We start from the raw sequence: 9,130 nt of genomic DNA, 5'->3' as shown, positions 1-9,130 counted from the left end.
TTTCAGTCGCAGGTCATGGGTCATCCAACAGGAAAATGACCCATGTAGTGTACCTACGTATGATTTTTAATAAAATTATGAATATTAATATTTCAGAAATATTAATTCATAAAGCTCTCGTCGAAGGGCACCACCTAAAGACTTGCTGTCCGCCCAAGGCTTTAGGTCCTTGAGTATAGCTTGATAATTACACAAATTTCTGGTAATTCGTTAGTTATTAATGGTTCAGTTATTCTAAAATCGTTAAGTTTAATCAATCAGTCAGTCTCAAATCTGGGGACGAATCCTCTGTACAGGGACCCAGGACGCTAAACAGTACAAACACACAAATCACTATAATCAAGGTGAAATCTATTGACTAACTAAAGGGAATACAACAGTGTTAGTAAATATGGGAATATTACAGGAATAACAGTCAAACATGAAACAAACCAGAAGGTAATGAACAGAATATGCAATAAGACAAAATTTTCAAGTTTGGTATTGTGGAGGGAGAATATTCTAAGAGAATGCGGTAACGAATAGCCGTAAATTATGTTGCAAATTTGGTTTAAATAAACTAGGGGTTTCTTAAGTAAAGATGAGGACCAACTATAGGACACCAACGAGTCACAGAATGTGGTTTGTTTTGCCTTACTTTTGTCGTAATTCCCCGTGGCAAAGGCTCACTGCCGGTTTGGCTCGTTGTTGTTGTCCGGGCCGGGCTGGGTTGGCACCCCAGCGGCGTCTCAAACTAGTTTTAAACAGGTGGATTTCTTCCAGAGTCATATGTGGGAAAACGCGTGCAACAATGGGCGGTCAGTGCTGGCTTTGCGCTCTGGGGTCGTTTGGTGTCGCTATAGCTCAGAGGAACACACTCCAGACTCTGTCGTTGGAGCCATGACTTCGTTCAACCCGAAGTGAGGATTGAACGAGTTTCTGGGTTTCTGGGTCAAAAGTTGTGTAGAACGGTCCCGACATACAGGCTAGGTGAATTGGTGTCTCCAAAATTGTCCTTAGGTGTGGATGTGAGTGTGACTGGTTGTTTGTCTATGTGTGGCCCTGCGATGGACTGGCGACCTGTCCAGGGTGTACCCCGGCTTTCGCCTGATATCAGCTGGGATTGGCTCCAGCCCCCCGCGACCCTGAACGCAGGATAAGCGGTTGACGATGGATGGATGGATGGATGGATGGATGGATGGATGGATGGATGGATGGATGGATGGAGTACCCTAGGGGTCTCAAAGTTTTAACATTAAATAGACGAAAGTATATTTGCGTGTTTGTCAATTGATCTCTTCTCCAGAACATCAACATTTGAAAAAAAGGCAAGCAAAACAAGGTCAAACACTAGAGGGTTAATTGTTTCTTAATTGTTAATACTTAATAGAAGGCGTAACACAGCTTCACTAAATAATTCCAGTGTTATATTGATGGTCACATGTTTTAACTTGGGAGACAAAATATGTGTAAGCATTGCGGCAAATAATCCATTATATAGTGACATTATCAGAGATATTTGACACTTCTTCTCGTTTCAAGAAGTATTCTAAGCATTTTACCTTACTTTACCGCACATATCTTTTCTGTACTCTTGTTGGAGCTCTGTTTCCATAAAAGGACAGTGGATATTCACCTTTTGTGTTTTATGACCTCAACAAAACAAAGCTAAAAACACACAAGAATGTCTCAGAGAGAAACACTGGACTATAATGGTGGCCTTCTGTGAGCCCCGATCTAAATCCTATTGAACATCTATCTATCTATCTATCTATCTATCTATCTATCTATCTATCTGCGGGAGTTTTCAAGGCTGTCGTGCAGCCGGGGAGAACGCGAGTTGTTCCGGGGAGAAGAAGAAGACGAAAGATTAGCTAGCAAAAACACTGGCTCAAAAAAATGTTTTGTCTGTTGTTTGTAAAATACATACTGTTGTGTGTTTATTGACTTACCATAGCCACACTGTGTCCTCTGTAATTAAAGGAATCTACGTCTGTGTGCCACACCAGGTGGAAAGGGTGGCAATTCTTCAAATTAAGGCTAATTGAAGCCTGTGTCACACCTAGCTGCCAACACATGCAGGGATGGCCTCTCAGATGTCTCTTTATTGTTCCTTTGTCAAACTGCGATGTAAACAGGTAATATTTGCCTTTATTTCCAGTCCTCCGGCTTCATTGATCATGCGCAAAGGTACCAAATGACCTCTGCCACAGGCCACTCACACCAAAAATAGCAGTTGCATTTCCAGTATTTTGCTCTTCTAAGATAAGCAGCTCCTTCTGTTCAAAATATCAGAACACAGGATTCAAGAAACACAGCGTCATGAAAGAAATAAAATGATTATTCAGCAAAAAAACAATTTAATAAAACACAGAATTACATAGAATTACAGCTACGACAACACCAAGACTGTAAGTTTGCATATGGACAATGGGGAGATGTTCCTACCAATATTTTGTGAAGATAGAAATGAATAATGAATTTCTGAGCAAACTTGTTCTCATTTTGTGTAAAGTCCCGTCCCCGAGGCTACGTCAAATTACCGGCTGAGATACATGTGACTGTTCCCCAGCTGTTGTTGTGTCCTTACCTGTGTTGAGACCAAACCTACAGTGTTGGAACACAATAAAAGAGGATATAACTACAAAAAATAACCATCCCAACAGTGTTGGGAAGGCACAAGGTCAGCAGAGACACACGCAGATTCACCACGTGTTAAACTAAATGTGACTTAAGTCATGTGACTTACACAATGTACTTAAGGTCCGGTAACCTGTCGCTGGACTGGTACTTGCCAATGTTCGTACATGTCATTTTGGGGAACAGTCACATATGTTGTACTTTCCAATGGAGATATTAGCTATCACATTCTGACCACTGACAGGGGAAGTGAAAAACACGATTATCTTGTTACTTGTGGTACAAGCAGGAAAAATGGTGTAGGGATTATGTATTGTGGTACAAGCAGGAAAAATGGTGTAGGGATTTGAGCGACTTTGGCGAGGACCAGTCTGTGATGGCTAGACTACTGGGTCAGTCCATCTCCAAAACTGCAGCTCTTGTGGGGTGTTCCCGGTCTGCAGGTCTGCAGTGATCTGTTCCTATAAAAAGTGGTCCAAGGAAGGAAAAGTGGTGAAGGGGCAACATAGTCATGGGCAGCAAATGCTCATTGATGCATGTGGGGAGAGAAGCCTGGCCCGTGTGGTTCGATCCAACAGACGAGCTACTGGTTCTGATATAAAGGTGTCAGAACATACAGAGCATCACAGTTTGTTGCGTATGGGGCTGTGTAGCCGCAGACAAGTCTGGATGCCCCTGTCCTCTGCTGAAAGTGCCTACAATGGGCACATCAGCATCAGAACTGGACCACAGAGCAATGGAAGAAGGTGGCCTGGTTTGATGAGACACATTTTCTTTTACATCACATGGAATGTCGGGTGTCTGCGTCGCTTAGTGGGGAGCACATGGCACCCCAGTGCACTTCTAGCTACCAGAGGCAGTGTGATGCTTTGTGCAAGGTTCTGCTGGGAATCCTTGGCTCCTGCCATTCATGTGGATTTTACTTTGACACGCACCTATCTACACCCTTAAACAGTATTCCCTGATGGCATCTGCATGTTTCCGCAGTATAATGCACTCTGCCACAAAGCGAAAATGGTTCAGGATTAGTTTGAGGTACATAACAATGAGTTCAAAGTGTTGACTTGGCTTCCAAATTCCGAGCATCTGTGGGATGTGCTGGACAAACAAGTCCCATTAATGGAGGCCCCACCTCACAACTTACAAGACTTAAAGGATCTGCTGCTAACGTCTTGGTGCCAGATACCACAGCACACCTTCAGAGGTCTAATGGAGTCCATGCTTTGATGGGTCAGAGCTGTTTTCGTTGCAAAAGGGGGACCTCAACAAAATCAAGCAGGTGGTCATAATGTTATGGCTGATTGGGAAATGACAACTAACCAATTTTATCATTTAGGTGTGAGGACATGTTGACCAATGAAGATCTCCAGGAGCCCAAACATAAAATTTGGGTTAAATATTATATTTAAGACCTCTCTGGGCAGCTTGTTTGTAGGCAAAGGTTCAGGCTTGTCATGTCAGTGTATGTTCCAGTGATGCAACAATGCAAACAATGGCCGGTAGGATGATGTTATTTTAATCCCTTAATTATTCTATCACATCAACTCCCAGTACTGTACAAAAAGGGGGAAGAGAGTCAGATCCTGCTCATTTATGTAGTTTTGCATTTATGACAGTTAGATGAAAAATGAATAAATGTAATGTAATGTTGGCAACATTACATTTATTCATTTTTGCTGACGCTTTTTATCCAAAGCGACTTACAATTGCTATATATGTCAGAGGTCGCACGCCTCTGGAGCAACTAGGGGTTAAGTGTCTTACTCAGGGACACAATGGTGGATGGGTCACAGTGGGGGATTGAACCTGGGTCTCTCACACCAATGGCATGTCTTATTCATTACACCATCACCACCCGCTACAAAGAGTGGTTCCACTGGAAGACAGTGTTCTGAACCAAACTATGCACCAATATGAACAAACAAACTTTACCTGTTGCTTGTGTGAGGATGTGCAAATCTCAACAGCATCCTCTAATAGAAAGACTTTGTCTCTTACTTTCTTCACCAGGCTGTCAGGGGTTAATCAGCCGGGACAAAAAAGGGAGACAAGTTCAGGGAAAGGTTTAGAAATTAAATCAATATATGTATGCATAGGCCAACTTTACTTTTTATATATAAGTATAGTTGTTTTACTCTAAAATAAGTAAAGATGATTTTTTTTAATACTTTTAAAACATTTACAGTGAGCTCTGAAGATTTTGTACATTTATTTTTAACCAAAATCACTTATATTAATCTTAAATATTAAATTTTGTATGCCATGTCCAGTCAGGTTCACATCTGGATATCCTGATCTTCGTTTTCCTTTATTGGAGTGGTGGTTCTGTGTTGAGGTAGTGGTCAGGTCTGGTGTGTCTCTTCCCCTGCATCTGTTGGCGTTGTTGGGGAAGTCTTTCTTCCAACAAAAGCCACTTAAAACCTTCCCTGCAGCTGGCAGTAGCTTAACTTTCTGTAGTTTTCTGAACAAGCAACATTGTTACCTGGAACTTGTGTTCATATAGTACTAATATGTTTTCTCAGTGATGTGTGGTAACAGTTGGTTTTAACAACAAATGTGGTGAAGAAAGCTCGACTGGATTTTGTTCACAGGCAAGTAGCCTATAAGTAAAACCCCACATGTTGACTCTGGTGCCAGTATATTAGGTACACCTACAGCTAAAACTAATGCAGTAAATGCAACAAGACTACATTACATCCTCTCTTTATGAAAGCTATAATATTCTGTTTTTAATGAAACTGTTTTAGAGAGACATTGATTCAAATGCGTGATCATTTTGGAGGATGTAGATTGTAGTGCTGTTGAACTGTTTTGCGTCACACAGACAGGTGTTTCTGTGATTTAGCATACCAGACCCATTGTGGGCTACGATCTAAAGGGTAACTGGCTCACAGTTTTGATGAGTGGGGTGGCAGGTCCTTGATCCCACTTAACGAGCACAGCACTACCCTGTCAGAAGGAGAGTTTGTACCTAACCCAGATCATATGATCACAAAAACCTCAAACTAATCTGTGCATCAAAGCACACTGGCGACCTTTTCGCAAAAATCCAACCCTAACCTAAAACTATTTTTATTGTCATACTGAAACCTGTGATAGTAATAAAATGAAATGATTCACAAGGCATCTAAAATATTTAAATTAAAAGGTATTATCGAACCACCCACACTGACATGGACACACACCCTCTCTCTTCTTTTCTTTCTCTTTCACACAAACACACATAATTATGACAATAAAACCTTTTCCTTTCCTCAGAATATGTTTTCCACTAATCATATTAAAACCTTTAGCATCTTGTGATGCTTTTACTAGCAGGATAGAGGCAGGGATGGGCAAAGATACATCAAAATGTATTTTTAAACAAGAAAACAAAATACCCTAATATTATGTGTAACAAAGAAAACTATTGTACTTTTACAGGTTGTTAAATTGTCCTGTTCTAAACATAAAGTACGACAATTATAAACAATACATTTCTTAATTACCGGTGGCAATGTCATAATGGCATGAAATGTTACTTAACAAGTTTCACATGTCTATTAACCACACAGAATGAGCGTACAAGCATCAGAATCCAAATCCTTACCATGAACAGAAAAGGGGATACTACGCCTTAATCTGGGAGGGTAAAGTCTTCAAGTCTATAATTAAGTGATTATTATTATTAATTAGCCAATACATGCGTTGTCTTCACACGTCATAACTTGACTACAGAGACGTATCTATATATATATGAGGTAGAGGAGACCAACAGACAGATAGCGAAGACAAACTCAAGTAGAAGACACTGAGATAAGCCAAGGAAACAGACAAACAGACTTTACTTCACTTCATCATCATCTGAGTAAGTACTTCACTGAAGAGTTAAAGCCATTTCTGATTTCTGCTACTTTAGATTATTATTAGATTAAATGTTTTTTTGATTTAGCAATTATAGGTAATTGTAAAGTGTTATTATATATGAATATGTGTATAATTCTGAAAGTAGGTGATAAAACTAGAGGAAAGATACTTCCCCCCTAATTTGTGAATCCTGAATTTGTGTTTCATTTTTTTTCTTAAAAAACTAATTTAAGGGGCAAAGTGCTTTTTTTACTAGTGGCTCACATTACACAGACATTTTTAAATTCACAAACCAGGATTTTCTAATGTTAGTGTTTAAAAAACTGCCATTTAATTTTCACAATCCAAGAAAAATGTTGTTATATGTCTCTTGGCTTGTTGTGTTTGAGAATATTAAACTTTTCTTGGTTCAGGCTTTTCTGATGTGAGGGTTTGCTGGCGTCACTTAGCCAGGGAGCTGTATAACTGTTCATTACACACATTTGTTTTCCCTCCCAGTGGCTTCTATTAGGTCATTGGGATTTTTTAAATAAAGTTGTGTTGTGTTCGCCCTTCAGTTATTCAATGTGTCTCTTCAAGACATGCATTTTGGGTTTGAGCTGCTGTCATAGCACAGACTTAAACTGAATTCATAGCACTAGCAAAATCAGGAAAGGTCTGTCTGTTTGTAGTTGGCTACAGGTTCTATTTGTGTGAAACTGCATTAAGAGTTTGAACTATTGCTGTAGTACTTTCATATACTAATGTGACCCACAGCTGCTCACAACAAGAAACAAGCTGTGACAAGACACATGCTTATGAACTACAAACAATTAACAATTAAGCATCAAATCAATTCTAACATTTAATATAAATCTACAAAATGAAATATGCCGTCAGAGAATGGAAGCAGTTTGTCATCTTACTGAAAATATATCTGCATTTATTTTTATTTTTCAGGGACAATGTACATTGATCAACATCACTGTAAATGTACCGGTGTTAGCCAAAAGGCACATTTTTAACTGTTGTTCCTTGGCCAGAGATTAAAAATATTCTTTCTCCTATTTCTCTTTTTATTCACAGGAAATGATCAAATACTTTTTTGGAAGAAAAAGCAGTGGAGAACAAAAAACAATCACAATGATTATCAAGACTTTTATCGTCATCCTCATACTTGGTAAGTAATAAAAAAACAAGATATTTAAATAGGAACCTACACTAAGTGTGACAAATGTATGACTGAACTCTGACCAAACTCTTAAATGAAAACAGCATCCAACAGCCAGCCTGCTGATGGACACCTGAAAGAGAAGTGTCCAGGAAAAACTAACACAACGGCCCTGCCAACAACCACAGCCCCACCAGAAGCAGCAGCAACACCCAAAACAGCAGCAGCAGCACCTTGCAGAGGAACAACAAAAGCACCACCAACCACCGACAAACAAACTGCAGCAGTGACAGCATCCACAGCAGCAGCAGCAACAACCACAACCCCACCAGCAGCACCTTGCAGAGGAACAACAAAAGCACCACCAACCACCGACAAACAAACTGCAGCAGTGACAGCATCCACAGCAGCAGCAGCAACAACCACAACCCCACCAGCAGCACCTTGCAGAGGAACAACAAAAGCACCACCAACCACCGACAAACAAACTGCAGCAGTGACAGCATCCACAGCAGCAGCAGCAACAACCACAACCCCACCAGCAGCACCTTGCAGAGGAACAACAAAAGCACCACCAACCACCGACAAACAAACTGCAGCAGTGACAGCATCCACAGCAGCAGCAGCAACAACCACAACCCCACCAGCAGCACCTTGCAGAGGAACAACAAAAGCACCACCAACCACCGACAAACAAACTGCAGCAGTGACAGCATCCACAGCAGCAGCAGCAACAACCACAACCCCACCAGCAGCACCTTGCAGAGGAACAACAAAAGCACCACCAACCACCGACAAACAAACTGCAGCAGTGACAGCATCCACAGCAGCAGCAGCAACAACCACAACCCCACCAGCAGCACCTTGCAGAGGAACAACAAAAGCACCACCAACCACCGACAAACAAACTGCAGCAGTGACAGCATCCACAGCAGCAGCAGCAACAACCACAACCCCACCAGCAGCACCTTGCAGAGGAACAACAAAAGCACCACCAACCACCGACAAACAAACTGCAGCAGTGACAGCATCCACAGCAGCAGCAGCAACAACCACAACCCCACCAGCAGCACCTTGCAGAGGAACAACAAAAGCACCACCAACCACCGACAAACAAACTGCAGCAGTGACAGCATCCAACAGCCAGCCTGCTGATGGACAGTGTCCAGGAAAAACTAGCACAACGGCCCTGCCAACAACCACAGCCCCACCAGCAGCAGCAAAGACACCTTGCACAGGAACAACAGACGCACTGCTAAACACAGACAGACAAACTGCAGCAGTGACAGCATCCACAGCAGCAGCAGCAGCAGCAACAGCAGTAGCAGCCACAACAGCAGCAGCCGCTGGAACAGTGAGTTCCAATGAAGTAGACGCTGCAGTCAAAGCTGCACAAGTAGCAGCTAGAGCTGCCACGTTACTAGCAGGAGGAGAAGCATCAGCAACAATGGCAGCAAAAGCAGCCATAAATGCAGCAGACGCAGCAGAAGCAGCAGCACTAGCAGCAATGCAAGC

Source organism: Micropterus dolomieu, linkage group LG09, assembly GCF_021292245.1.
Source record: "Micropterus dolomieu isolate WLL.071019.BEF.003 ecotype Adirondacks linkage group LG09, ASM2129224v1, whole genome shotgun sequence".
Classification (NCBI taxonomy): domain Eukaryota; kingdom Metazoa; phylum Chordata; class Actinopteri; order Centrarchiformes; family Centrarchidae; genus Micropterus; species Micropterus dolomieu.
This window is presented reverse-complemented; position numbering follows the sequence as displayed.